Source organism: Ailuropoda melanoleuca, chromosome 11 (assembly GCF_002007445.2).
Source record: "Ailuropoda melanoleuca isolate Jingjing chromosome 11, ASM200744v2, whole genome shotgun sequence".
Taxonomy (NCBI): domain Eukaryota; kingdom Metazoa; phylum Chordata; class Mammalia; order Carnivora; family Ursidae; genus Ailuropoda; species Ailuropoda melanoleuca.
Genome location: NC_048228.1, coordinates 41,189,156 through 41,204,031, shown reverse-complemented (window position 1 = coordinate 41,204,031; position 14,876 = coordinate 41,189,156). Strand labels below are relative to the sequence as shown.

The 14,876-nt window shown below is 41.6% G+C and overlaps 1 protein-coding gene across 2 annotated transcripts in view; it reads left to right on the top strand.

The window, feature by feature from the left end:
* Positions 1–14,876, top strand: part of AFF1 (AF4/FMR2 family member 1) — a 193,346-nt gene that overhangs the window by 54,395 nt on the left and 124,075 nt on the right. The window lies entirely within an intron of this gene.

Here is a 14,876-nt window from a genome sequence, read left to right as displayed (position 1 = left end):
AATCTCGAGGGAAAATGGAAGACAAATAGCAAATTGGTAGAACTTAAACCCAACAACATCAATAATTAAAATAAATGACGGAACATTTCAATTACAAGGCAAAGATCCAGCAGACTGGACTTCGCCCCACACAATACCCTTATAAAGTAGATGCATTTCATTCTATTTTAAATATAAAAACATGCATACGTATAAGAGAAAAAGGTAGAATAAGAAATACCCTCAAACACTAACCATAAGAAAGCTGGACAGCTGCGGTAGGGTCAAGAGGGCGGAAGTAGAACCAGTGGATGACGGCTGCAAGGAAGCCAATTTTAGGTCTGTGCAGCACAGAACTTTCTGGTCTCATCACTGGCCAGCAGTGGGAGGGGCTGCCTTTTAATTACAGTAGGTGTCCTTGGAGATTAGCAAACAAACTACGTAGAGAAAGCATTCTTGCATAGAGATGTGGATTAGATGACCTTGGTCTCCTTTCTGGAACTAAGATTTGATTATAGTTTATTATTAATTTTTTTATATAAAGTTGATTTTTAAAAAGATTTTATGTATTTATTTGACAGAGCACGCACAGGTGAGAGAGCACAAGTAGGGGGAGCAGCAGAGGCAGAGGGAGAAGCAGACTCCCTGCTGAGTGGGGAGCCCGAAGGGGGGCTAGATCTCAGGACCTTGAGACCATGACCTGAGCTGAAGGCAGCTGCTTAACTGACTGAGCTGAGCCATCCAGGCACCCCTGTTTATAGTTTATTTTTTATAATAATTGTGATTGTTTGTTTTAGAGACTAGGAATGCAGATATGTATTCATTTTATAATACTTAGAAAATATTTAAATGCCCAGAATAAGACAAGATATTTGATCCTTCCATCCATAAATATCTATGGCTAGCATTTTGATACAGAGGCCCAGTCAATCTTTTTTTTTTTTTTAAGATTTTATTTATTTATTCGATAGAGGTAGAGAAAGCCAGCGAGAGAGGGAACACAAGCAGGGGGAGTGGGAGAGGAAGAAGCAGGCTCATAGCAGAAGAGCCTGACGTGGGACTCGATCCCCGAACGCTGGGATCACGCCCTGAGCCGAAGGCAGACGCTTAACCGCTGTGCCACCCAGGCGCCCCCCAGTCAATCTTTTTAATACACATATTCAATGACATTTTGATGAAGTGGGTTCCTCGCAAGTGCACCATATTGCAATTGCCTTTTTTTTTTAAACCTTTCACTATATTATAATATCTCCCCATGTCATTAAATATTTTTGTTAAAACAGGAGGGCGAAAGTATATTCAACCCAGGGGAAGATGACGCACTTAGAGACTAGTTGTATAAATTGAAAATAATAGTGGGGTGCTTGGGTGGCGCACTTGGTTCACGCATCTAAGTCTTGGTTTCGGCTCAGGTCGGGGTCTCAGGGTTGTGGGATCGAGCTCTGCATCTGGCTCCTCGCTGAGCGCAGTCTGCTTGAGATTCTCCCCTCTCTGCCTTTCCTGTTGTGCATGCCTGCGTGTGCTCTTTGTCTCTGAAAATAAATAAAAATCTTTACATTGAAAATAATAGAGAAGTATTTCAAATGAAGAGATCCCCACCCCTGTACTCCTGCACCCCTGCCTTTTTACTATCTCAGGAGACCTCTGTGATTTAGGTAGTGATTACATACGGAGAAGGAGCCAGGGAAGGGGAGTCACTGATCTTTAGTTTGGGTAATGGATACTGGCGGATAATCAAGGGACCAAGGGGAGAGGAATGGGTTGGATGGAGTTGGGGTCAGATTAATTCTGGCCCTGTTGAGTGTGAGGTGCTGGGGGTCACCATTTGGCCTGTGGCCATTCTCAGGCCGACTTTGTTTCTTTCCTGCACCTCTTTGCCACCCCCCCTTTTTTAAAAGGTGTCACTACCTACTCTGTGCACCACCTGTTACTGTGCACACTCACTGGTTTTTGCTAGTTAAAAATTTAAGGAAGCAGGTGTTATCTTAAGCTGTTTCTTGCTGTTCATTACAGTTAAACACATTATAAAGATAATGGCATTTTTTAGTTTTGTGTTACCCATGTCCCTCCTGATCTGCTAATTGGAAGCCCTTTTTAAATTCTGCCTTCTTCTTTTATTTGCAAGAATGGAACCAGGTCTAGCCTTCCTCTCAGTTCTTTCCCATCCCTTCTTTGGGGAGGGACACATTGTCTCCTTTATAGAGAAAATGCCCTTTGCAGACCTAGGTAGCCGCTCAGGCTGAATGACAGGTGTCTCTTGGCATCGCCAGGGTGAGACCCTTTTCGCTAAGTAAATGATCCATTTTGGACAGCCTTCCAAGTGCCTTTTCATACCCAGGATCATGTTTCTGGGTAGCTGGGAAGAATGAACTCAGAGTTGTGGAGAGAGGTTTGGGCCGAGTGAAACTTCTGGAGAGTCACTGATGATATTGTCCAAGGCCACATACAGAGACTGAGAGTTAAGTGAAGTTTTCCAATGTCTTGTAATGAATTCTGGATGTATGAGCAGAAAGAATTATAAAAATGAGTCCCCCCAAAATACAGTGGCATCCTAAAAGTCCACAGAAGAGAGCTTCAGGGAAGGTGGTCACTGGCATCACAAAGGAAGCCAACTACTCTTCATTTAGGAAATTTGGCTGGGATGGTAGGAGATTGGGTGATAGCTTTTTTTTTTTTTTTTTTTTTAGATTTTTTTAGTAAGAGCTCAAGCAGGGGGAGGGGCAAAGGAGGAGAGAGGGGGAAAAAGGGGAAGAGAAGGAGACTCCCAGTTGAGCGGGGAGCCCCACGTGGGGCCCCATGCGGGGCTCCATTTCACAACCCTGAGATCATGACCCTGAGATCGTGAACTGAGCTGAAACCAAGAGTCAGATGCTTAACCGACTGAGCCACCCAGGCACCCCAGGTGATAGCTTTTAAGAAGAGGAGACCGATATATGGGAGAAATGGCTGATTCTAGAACTGGGGTAGAGAAAAATAGGTGAGCCTGGCGCATCTTGTAGGACCAGAAGTTAGGGAAGTGCTCAAAAGACAAAAGGAAGGGAGCAAATCAAAGGGACAGAGAGCTAACCTGAGAGCACCCAGTGGCCAAGTCTGGAACAATTTGATGAATAAAATGAATAAAATACGTCATGCAGCCCTGAATTAAAACCCAAAGGATAAAATAACCATGAGCCCATACTGATAGAAAGAAATGATTATATAAGTTAATAAATGGAGAAGAAGCAAATCTTTCCCATGGAAGAATTCCAAACAGGATGTGTAGATACCAGCCACACTCTACAGGAGATGGCGTGTAATTCCCTCCTTCCCTTGACTGGAAAACATCAGATAAACCCTGACTGGTGGAAGAGGAGAGGGGGACATTCCACAGCACACCTGGTCCGAACTCCTCAAAACTGTGAAGGTCATGAACAGCCAAGAAAAACGGAGATACTGTCATGGAGTGCAGTGTGTGATACCCTGGATTGGCTCTTGGAACAGAAAGAGGACATTAATGGAAAAACTGAATTCCAAACAGAGTCTGGAGTTCAAAGTAATATACCAGTGTTGATTTCTCAGTTTTGGCAAATGAGAAATAGTGCTATAAGATGTGAAAATGGGGAAACTGACTGGGGAGGTATATGGGAATTCTTTTTTTTTTTTTTTTTTAAGATTTTATTTATTTGACAGAGAGACAGCCAGTGAGAGAGGGAACACCAAGCAGGGGGAGTGGGAGAGGAAGAAGCAGGCTCCCAGCAGAGGAGCCCGATGTGGGGCTCGATCCCAGAACTCCGGGATCACGCCCTGAGCGAAGGCAGACGCTTAACGACTGCACGACCCAGGCACCCCGTATATGGGAATTCTTTGCAACTTTTCTGTAAATCGAAAATTATTCTAAAATTAAAAAAAAATTTTTTTAGGGCACCCGGGTGGCTCAGTCAGTTAAGCACCTGCCTTTGGCTCAGGTCATGAGATCCCAGGGTCCTGGGAGCAAGTCCCACATTGGGCTCCCTGCTCAGCGGGGAGTCTACTTCTCCCTCTACCCTTCTCCCCTCTTCGTGATCTCTCTCTCTTTCAATAAATAAAGTCCAAAAAATTTTTTTTAATTTTTTTAAGGCGGTCTGTGTGTGTTTGTGTATGTGTATGTGTGCGTGTGTGTGTATTGGGATGGGGTTTTGGAAACTTGAGCTTGTTTGCAGGCTGAGAATAGGTCATTGAAGGGCAGGGGTCCCGGGGAGGGGGAGGAGCGTTGCTCTAACAGTGCACAAGTAGAAGGAGATGTGGAAAAGTGTAAACCAGAAGTAGAGAACAAGACCTTCAATGAAGAGCAAGCTGACGTTGGGCAGTAGTCCTAAAGGACTACTTTTGCTTGTGTACGCACCCCACCCGCAACAGAATGAGAAATGGCAAGTCTTCATTTTCAAACCTATGAGAGAAAATCTTCCACCTCATTTCGTAATTCTATATAGCTAGGTAGAGAAGGCACGGGCCTTGCTATAGGTTGGTTCCCTGGATGGCTTTCATGAGGAATCACCCATGAATATTTTTTCATTTGAGCTCAGGGATTCTCCTACATAGATCTGTTCCTTTGGGGCCTCACAGGTGTTTACGCCCTGGAGCAATGCACCCTTGACTGGGGGTGAGTGAGATGCCTGCTTTTCTTGTTCAGGTAGGGAAAGGCAAGTGAGAAGTGGATGGGAAGCCTGCAGAAGGCATTTGGAAGTTAAGGACCTTGGAAAGAGATTTACCTAAAGCCTTTGCCCTCACGCTTCTCGTGAATTTCCTTGGACCCCCAGTTTGAAGACCACTGTAGAGGACCCGAGAGATTTGGAGTAAAGCTTTGGAATAGTGCCTGGGGGAAAAAGAGGGTTTTCTGAAGACCAGTGAGGAGAGGACTGCTTTGCGTTGAGGTCACAGCTGACGGGGGCACCAGGTAATTTCCAATGATGCTCAGGATAGTTTTCCCTGCTAGTCCTGCCCTCCTTGGACTGCTCAGCTTCTCTCTCTCCTCCTTTGCCTCTTCTCCCTTTTCCTGTGTCTGCTTTATTTGAGATCTTCCAGTGGCAACCTTGAGCATTCCTTTGGTGAAGTGAGTTTTTTACAGTGTCCCCATTAAACAACATTCCACTGAGATGAAGTAGCAATTTTTAGGAGATTTGACCTGTGCATCTGTTAGACCCAAAATGCTATGAAAAAGTAGAATCATTGAATGATTGTTGTGGACCAAATTCGTAGTACATTGAAGGAGGCATTTTACAGTTTGGATTAAGGTAACCTGTGTAACCTTTATTTTACCCCTTCTTTAATTTCAACCAAGGTATGTTATTTTGCCTTCTAAATTTTTTAAAAATTAAAAATGTAAGTGTGTGTGTGTGTGTGTGTGTGTATATATATATATATATAGTGTGTATATATATATGTAATTGTATATATATAGTGTGTATATATATAATTGTGTGTGTATATATATATACATATATATATATATATATTTCTAAACATATGTCTGTATATTTTGCCAAGTAGATAATGGAGCACTGGGAAGATGATTCTGTTTCATTCTTGGATAACAATATCTAGTACATATTTGTGATTGTACTTACAGTGTGTTATATATGCCATATATTGTTGCCACTACCTGTGTTCAAGTGTCATTTATAAATGCCATTAACTTGAAGAGCTAATAAGAAGATAACTCTTGTGATTCAGGAACATAGTTTATAGTTTGGATTGTAAAGTAGTCTGTCCCACTCACCTTATAAATTCTACCCTACTTATTAAATTGCGTACCTTACTTTTGGTTTTAGCATACTTGGTCACTGTAGGATTAATTCAGAAAATGTGGATGATTGGCATATTCTCACTATACAGAGAAACTTGTTTTGTTGTATAGATGATGTTTCGGTGTCATGTAACATCTTTCTATTTTCATGAGCAATTCTTCCCTGCACTGGGCAATTAATAAGATAGCTCCAAGTTTAAAGGGGCAGTGAAGATTCACCGGTGGTCTTACCTCTTACTTGTAAGCTAAGCTGGGTCTATGAGCTGGTGCAGTTTGAGAATACTTCAGGTCCCAGCCATTCTTCACCTGAAGTCTCCGGACCTTAGGGGGCTCCCTCAGTGGGTGCCAGGGAGATCATGAGCATATCAAAGTATGACAGACGTATGCATGTGGATTTCTCCTCAGATTTCATCCGAAAACCCAAGAATTTTGTGCCCCTCCACCCCCTACCCAAAGGTTAAAAATGTTGTCTTTGTTCAGTTTCATTACTACTGAGCGAGTCTGTGGTTAGGACACAGTGGTGTTTTCAGAACGCTTGGAAGTCATAACACCCGTGTTTGTATTGCTGTACTGCAGCCACAGACAGTATCTAATTCCAGAAAATTTCTCTTGTGCTTTCCTCTAGTATTTTTAGATCTGTTACAAGTCAGGTATAATCCCGCTTCAGTTTTAAATTACCCTCCCTAATTTACAAACAGTTTTGACAGCCTGGGTAATCTCAGGTGTAATGATGTGGTGATTCCCTTTTTACTTTTGGGTAACTGTTTGCTGTATTCTTCCATTTCTTCATATTTAAATAGTGCCAGAACAATTAGCACAGTTCACAGAGGAAACATGTAATTGTAATATTACTGATGTTGCTTTCCTAGCCTGTGGTAAGTGGAGACTCTGTGAGTAAATGCTCTGATGAAATACTGTTTCATCTTACTTAGATGTCTGATAGCAGTTTGTTTAAAGCACAGATGATCATAGTTAGTGTTGAGAAGAACAAGAGAAAAATGGCAAGCAGAAAGTTCTTAGGAGTAGACTTTTTTTCCTGAATTTATGCTTTGTTTCCTTGAAGGTTTATCACTCTACTATGGCAGTAAGAATATATGCCTACAATGGTGTTTTATTGTTTGATAGAGGTCTCTGACAATGAAGATAAATGCTGTCCAGCCATGATCCATAAAATGATTCAGGGATTATAAACCAACAGTGAATCAAAAAGCTCTTAACATTATTTTCCTAATATGCATGACACCTCGGTAAGTGGTTCTCACCTAGAAGCAGACAAGTGTTACTTGGAGAAGGTGCCGAATGCATATCCCTGGGACCTCAACCCACGAGGACTTTGATTCAGTAGTTCTAGACTGCACTGTGTTTTTAACACAAGTCCCAGGTGATCTGACCATATTTTTTCAAAGCTGATCTAGGTGCTAGCAGGTTACCTGGGACTAGTTATAAGGATGCTACCTGTAATGCAAGAGAAGCCATGATGAGTGTGGAGAGGTGACGGGGACCTGAAAGTATTAGCAAATGACATGGAACGTTTGTGCCCTACAATTATATTGAGAACCCCAAAGAGTTTTATATATATGGGTTTTATCTATTGATACTTACTATATTAAAAATTAAAATTGAGGGACGCCTGGGTGACTCAATTGGTTATACATCTGTCTTCTGCTCAGGTCATGATCCCAGGGTCCTGGGATCAAGTCCCACATCGGGCTTCTTGCTCAGTGGGGAAACTGCTTCTCCCCCTGCTCGTGCTCGCTCGCTCTCTCTTGCTCTCTGACAAATCAATAAATAAAATATTTTGTAAAAAAATTAAAATTGAGATACTTAAAACATTAAATATTTAAAATATAATAAACCCATTATTTGTCAATTTAAATACTTTCTTAGTGAAAACTATTTCCAAAATAAAATAAATCAGTAACAGTTATGGCATTATTTTATGTCTATGCAAATCTCTTTACTGTTAACACAGTAGAAGGTTAATACAATAGAAGGCAGCTGGATTCTCGTATATGTTTCTGTATTCAATGAGTTGCAATGTTGTTTTGGTTGAAATCTAAGAAGGTGATCCAGCCTCACACAGAAAAGGGTGGCAGTATTTTAATGCTTCCTTTGATATTATACCAAAACTAAACAAATCATATTTTCTTAAAGCTTAGTTGCAATGTGGAATCTGAAATCCTGTCACTGAGGTGTTTTGTTTTGCCTTGTTTTGTTTTTTACTTTGATACATTAGAATCCATTGATCTTACACTTTGAGTGAATCTTCTACGCGTGCATGACTTTGTACCAATTAGAAGATACCGGTCAGGAAGTTATGCAGATCTTCTAAAAATCACATTTATTTCCCTCATCTTGTTACTGGAGCGGAGCCCAAGGGTGCAAGAACACCTGACAGCGGGGGGTGGGGGTATGGCGGTTGGGAGCAAACAGACCAGGTTCTGCCACCTGCCACTAAAAATATCTAAAGGCTGAGAGAGGAGTGGTGGTGAAACAAGAAAGGAATTTCAGTGAGGTCAACACTGGGAAGACAGAGGACTAATGTCCTAAGAATGTCTCCAAGGTGCTGAGAATACTTCTAAGTTTATATGGGGAAGACGTGGAACAAAGATCAGTGGATACTCCAAGTGGCAGCAAAGGTCAGGTTGACTGTTGTCTTGGGGTCAATCATGTGGGGTCTTGCTGGCGTCAGGAGAGTAGTTTATTTCTGGAGGGGGTAGTTTTGGTTCCCATCACGTGATGTTTTGCCTGCAGGGTTTTTGCTGGAGTTAACAGATACGCTGGATGGAAAAACAAAGCCATTAAGAGGAAAAGGTTGAAAGCAAAATGGAGTCAGTCAGGGCAAAGACTGGGTCCTCTTCAAATCCTCACTGTCACGTCGTCATTCCATTTCAATGGAAGGAGGAGGGACGACAGTCATTTCTGCTGTAACTACTTCCTGCAGACCAGGAATGATGTCGAAATTTTAGAATGCAAGATTCTGACAGGTTAGGAGAATTTTGTTTCTTGTGTCCCTGCTGAGGAGGACAGCAAGGGCATCTCCGAGCTAGTACAAGCATGGGCTCCTGTGTGACAAATACAAAGTCAAACAACAACCAAAGAGAAGAAAAAGAAATATAGCAATGCTTAGCAGGGCATATTTCCCTTTTAAAGGAACCGAATTTAGTCAGCTGCTGAAAGGGCCTAGATCTAGGGCATTTGTAACAGTTATGTGTTTGTTTAAATCTCTCTTGGCTTCAGTTATATTTTTTGAGTAATTTGGAGTAGAGACATAACATTCTGTTTTAATGAGAGTACAGGTTCCTCCTTCGGCTGCAGTCAAAATGTCAAGGACCATCCAGTTTTGAAGGGCTTACCTTTTGAATTTGTGTGGTTTCATCATTTAGGAGAGCGACTGCATGCTGGGTTTGCGTAAAGGTGGCTGTTGTTTGCTTCGCCAAAGCCCCCCACATTGATAGAGGCAGCTCCTGGGACAAATATGGCTAAGGGATAAAACCATCAAGAAGCCCTCTGTGCCTGATGTGGAGCTTTAACAATATCCCAATTATGAGAAATCACTGGGATTTCATTTTAATTTAATCAGCAGGAGGTAACTCACCCCCAGGTGCATTGACTAATCCAATCATAATGAAGGTAAGGCCATCCATTATTTCCACAAGTCCATAGCTAACCCCATAGAGTGGGGGTACACTTGGCTTTTAAGGAGTGATTTTTGCCATCCCAGCCACATAGCTTGAGATGATCTCTGAATACTATTTAACTTTTTATTATGTAGGGGGGCAGCTTTACTCCCTTGGACTTGATCAGCAGTTAACTACTCAATTCCACCATGTACTGCATTTCCCACATGGGGGTGCGGTGGGGGGTTGGGGTGGTGGTGGTGGTGGTGGTTATCTGTTCTTTTACTAAAGCAAACACATGTTGGGGAGCTGCAGCTCTCCACTAGGGGAGCAAAGTATACCCAAAGAAATATTCAACTCCATCTTGTATTTCCCCAGGGAGGTCCCGTGTGACCTGGGTGAATAATTTGAGAGCTAGTCCGATGGGCAACCTCAGACTTAATGTGGACTGAGAAGAACTCCTAACGAGCAAGTGCCTCCCATTATCCAACTGTTCAGTCACATGCCCATGGGTCCTTTTATCATCCCCACAGAGTAACAGGCATGAAGATTGTCTGTATGTGAGTTATCGTGGCAATTTCTCTGAAGTTTACCTCAAGTTGTGTAGGTTAGGTGAACAACAAACCTTTAAAGACAATCAAAACTAGAATCTAACATCCACAAAAGTGTGTTATTGAGACGTAATTTTTCTCTCTAAAACCACCCTCATTTCCAACAAAGATAGCCAAATTAAGACTAGTTTTAAGACTAGTTTTTTTTTAAGATTTTATTTTATTTATTTGACAGAGATAGAGACAGCCAGCGAGAGAGGGAACACAAGCAGGGGGAGTGGGAGAGGATGAAGCAGGCTCATAGCGGAGGAGCCTTATGTGGGGCTCGATCCCATAATGCCGGGATCACGCCCTGAGCCGAAGGCAGACGCTTAACCGCTGTGCCACCCAGGCGCCCCTTAAGACTAGTTTTTAAAACAAGTCCAGTTTTAACAAACTTGGCCTAATTATTTACATAAGCACAGCAAGAATAATAATTGGCCATATAAATTCTTTTAGATCTGCTTTGCTGGAACTATTTTTAAAATTTCACACAGAGAGAGGGAGAAACAGGCTCCCCACTTGTCAGGGAACCTGATTCGGGGCTCGATCCCAGGACCCTGGGATCATGACCTGAGCTGAAGGCAGATGCTTCACCGACTGAGCCACCCAGGTACCCCTTGCTGGAATTTTTTATAAGGAATTTCAGATTGAACTTTTAATAGCCTCTCAAGGTGAGAAGCCAAGCCAAATACTTGCCGTCAGATTCTACTGCAGTACCTGTAGGTTTGGGTAAATTCCCCTCTTCTTGAGGTCCTCCAAGCATCCAAAGAGTCCTGCATATGCCCGGAAGTGACATTCCTTACTCATTTGGTAAGGCTGCTGGGAACTCTGTAAGCAAACTATCAGAGAACATCTCCCAGCGGGTCTATTGGCTCCATAAAGTCAACGTCAGTTCCTTAAAGCTGTCTGGTCATATCTGAGTCTATGTTTGTCTCTCTCAAATATGACATTCCACTCAAAGCCCTGGTAATACAACCAGTGTTTCCAGTGGTGTTCCATTACAAGGAGAACAGATTCTTACTGAACTTATGTAAACAATTATAATTGTCATGAAATGGAGAGTTTCTGAATTCTAAAGGGTTCAGATAGGGAGAAAAGATAAATATTTTCATTCATTCACAAAGGACTATTTTATCGTATTTCTGTAGGTCATAGATATTTTAAGAGAAAAGTTTTCCTTAAATCTGGAAGAACAGACATTAGAGAACCAGCAGTGTTTCAAAGAAGAGTTATAAAAACTATAATCATCTTCCTCAGTTCATTCACTTCCTTGTTATTAAATCTTGTTCTGTTTGAATGCAACTTTTCCGTTAGTTTTGGAAATTCTTACCCAGTTTAGTTTTGTGATCTTAAGGATATCAGAAACCTGTATTTTTCAAAAGTCCTTTTCATGAATTCCCTTGAAACACATTTTGCAAGAGCCTCAGTACAATGATTGTAAATGACAAAAGACCCAAAGATGGACCTGGTTAAAGATCTGGTAAGAGTTATAACGCATTATAATGCAGTTGACAAGGTAATCCAGTTCTTTCTGTGACACATGGCATTTCCATAAGTAGAATGTCAAGTGATGGCCTTATACCAGGACATACTGAAACTTTAAGAATTTCATGTAATTTCTAGGACAGAGGGGCGCCTGGGTGGCTCAGTTGGTTAAGCTGCTGCCTTCGGCTTAGGTCATGATCCTGGCGTCCTGGGATCTATCCCCCTACCCCCCAATTGGGCTCCCTGCTCAGCGGGGAGCCTGCTTCTCCCTCTGCCGCTTCCCCCTGCTCATGCTTTCTCTCTTTCACTCTCTCTCAAATAAATAAATAAATATAATCTTAGAAAAATTTTTCTAGGACAGTTATAGCATTTGCCCATGCAATATAACCTAAGAAGGTTTATCATCATTTGTTTGACAGTGCTTCCCATGTAACTTAACATACCAAATAAACAAGACTAATTAGTCAAAAAGACTTCATTTTGAATTGGAATTTGGGGGAAGTTTTGTTAAAAACCTCAGGTTTTATTTTTTTAATTAATTTTTTTTTAAGCCTCAGGTTTTAAAGCAACATGCCTAGATAGAATTATAAATCATTATAAAACATAACATTTAATTATCTATTTAACCAAAATGGCAATAAGAGATTCTACAGAAGGTTACATAGTTGCTAGCAAAACTTAGCACCTTTAATAACGAGAAGTTTTGACCTTCTTAAGTAATCAAAGACCTGATAAAGACAAAACATAGAAACTCTGGTTTTTGGGGCATGTGGGTGGCTCAGTCGGCTAAGCATCTGCCTTCAGCTCAGGTCATGATCCCAGAGTCCTGGGTGATCCCTGAGTCAGGCTCCCTGCTCAGTGGGGAGTCTGCTTCTCCCTCTCCCTCTGCCTCTTCCCCAGCTTGTGCTCTCTTTCAAAATAAATAAAATCTTAAAAAAGAAAATCCAATTGTAAAACAAAAGAAAAAAGAAACTTTGGTTTTCTGGGCAGGTAAAGAAAAAAACTGTTTATAATTTCTTATCAAGAGTAGACCAATAATCTAAGAAAACTTTGTCATTTTAACAGAAAAAAAAACCCAATTCCAATCTTACACCAGTGTCCTTTCCAATCTTAGTCCTCAACATGCACAAAACTGTTTTCCAAAGATTCCCCTTCACAAACAAGGGTTTGCTTTTTGTTTTTGTTTTTTACATTCAGATTTTATCCTAAGTTTTCTCTCCCTAACCGGTCTCCTTTTGGGTCAATATTACTTTGTTTTCCTCAACAAAAATGTACTCCCATTCTCCTAACCTTTCTTAATCAAAAACACATCTTACTTTTCCTACACATTGAGTTGCTCTCCTTATCGTGTCTAGCAGTCTTAGTTACATGGATCAGAATTTTGACTCTTAGAACCTTAGTCTCCAGTGAAAACTTAAGTAGTAACCAACTGTGAACTGTTACACCAGAATTCTTTAGGTTGTCAAATTTATGAATATATTTCATAAGTTTTAGGAATGTGTTTATTCATAGTACAACTTTCAGTGAAGCATAAAATATGTTTACTAGTAGACCCAAGTATCTTCAGTTTCTTTGTAATAAGACAAGTTTAGTAATTAATCTTTCAGTATTTTATGTTATTTGGAAAAGACTTACATATACAATGAGTTCAAACCAATTTGTTATTTAACAAAATTTCAAAGTATTAGGTTACCAAAGATTTTGAAAGCTATTTAAAAATTTACTTATTGGGTGCCTGGGCGGCTCAGTTGGTTAAGTGTCTGACTCTTGATTTCGACTCAGGTCATGATCTCAGGCCCCATGTCTGTCTTGGTGCTCAGTGGGAGTCTGCTTTGGATTCTCACGCTCTCCCTCTGTCACACTGTCTCTCTCTCTCAAATAAATCTTTAAAAGAAAAAGTTTACCTGTAAACTTTTTTTTTTAAAGATTTTATTTATTTATTTGACAAGAGAGAGAGAGAGACAACAGCATAAGAGGGAACACAAGCAAGGGGAGTGGGAGAGGAAGAAGCAGGCTTCCTGCCAAGAAGGGAGCCTGATGTGGGGCTCAATCCCAGGACCCTGGGATCATGACCTGAGCCAAAGGCAGATGCTCAACAGCCGAGCCACCCAGGCGCCCCCCTATAAACCTTTTAAAAAAAATCTACTTGTTTTTAACAATTACCTATGAAAACTTCATGAGAGACTAAATTAGCTGTCACGTTGAGTCATCTTTTTGCTGACAAATTGCAACAGAGATAACATGAGCTTATTTGACCTTTAGTGAACCATGGTAGAATGAGTTTTATATTTAATTCTGATAACTCTAAAGACATGTCTTTTTTAATTAAACCAACAACCTTGAATTGGCTTTCATACCAGGTATGCTGCACCTGTGTCCGCTAAAAAGTCCATCAGTGTGTTCCCCACTGTCCGTCTTACCTGGCGCTCCTGTGGGGAAATCTGAAGTGGGTGGGGTGAGTCTAGGGGAGCCCCTGGACTCCTTCATGCTGATTTAGAACCTCACATAGAGGGGGCCCAACAGCTTGGGGTGCTTTGTGCTCCTTGATGGTGGAGGTGGAAGGAGCAGGGGCCTATGGCACCAGGAGCCCCAAGGATAATAAAGGAGGCAGTTGTGCGAGCCCAGCCAGTGGTGGTCCAGGACAGGAGGAGGGTGGGGGAGGCGGTGGCAGAGGCGGCAGGGGTGCCCACAGCAAGGCTGGAGGTAGAGTCAAAGTCTGGACTAACTTCCCTTTATCTCCATCTCCTGTCTCTCCCTCCTGCAAGATAGGCTTTTACTCTGGTTGCTTTTTAGCCCTCTGCGTCATTTATTCAAAATATATCCTAATGGACTTTCCTTGGAAACAGAAGTATCTTCCCAGGCAAAAGTTCAGAAAAAATACAGAAGAAACAAAACTACCACTAAATGAAGTTCAGAGTACCTCTGTTAGCATTCCTTCTTTCCCAGAAGTCGGGGCTTCACTGACTGAACCAAACAAGCTTCAAGACAAGCTAAGAGAGCCGAATCAAAACCCCCTGTTTAGTGGTAACTGAATGGGAGGAAGAAATCCAAGAGAGCCATTCAGTACCATCTTTCCTCTGAGTTTAACATACACATAGGCCAGGTGGTGTTACAGTAAAATTCCACCTTCTTTTTAGTCATAGGTTCATGGCTAAAAGAGACTAGTCAGCCAATATTCTCCTTAGGGGGGTGTGAGAGGGCACAGAAATAGTACTTCCCATTCTTACACAAATTTCAAGAGAACTTACAAGCGCATATCCTGACTTCCCTACTTGCCACTCATTCTTTCTCCTCTTCTAATGGTACCTCTAATGATAAATTTTATAAATTTCTTGTTACAAATCGTATGAACGAGCCACGCAAGCTCAGAATGGTTCCAAGGAGCTCAGACAGCAGGGAACTAGAGAAGGACAGGGCCCAGCATGCACAATGGAGGAA